The sequence below is a fragment of the Penaeus monodon genome, chromosome 15 (genome assembly GCF_015228065.2).
Source record: "Penaeus monodon isolate SGIC_2016 chromosome 15, NSTDA_Pmon_1, whole genome shotgun sequence".
NCBI lineage: Eukaryota > Metazoa > Arthropoda > Malacostraca > Decapoda > Penaeidae > Penaeus > Penaeus monodon.
The window spans coordinates 49,824,856-49,825,154 of record NC_051400.1 but is presented as its reverse complement, the minus strand read 5'-3'; positions in this window follow the sequence as shown (position 1 = coordinate 49,825,154).

The window sequence follows — 299 nt, the reverse complement described above, 5'->3', positions numbered from 1 at the left end:
GGCCCACATTTCATTCCTATTGTACAGCTTCCTTCGTTCATTTATTTATTTGCTTATATTTCTGCAAGTAATTTTTATTCAATTACTTACATAGTATCTCAGTATAAGTTTGGTTTAGTTTCTCAACCATAAACAGTGAATATTTCATATAAGTATCTACTGTGATGGAATAAATACAAAGTCACTGATATTTAGGAAGTAAATAACGTTACCATTTATTATAAATATCGCAGACATCCATACATGTACACTCTACTTAAAATGGTACATAAAAATAATATCTAGTAATATACACTGAT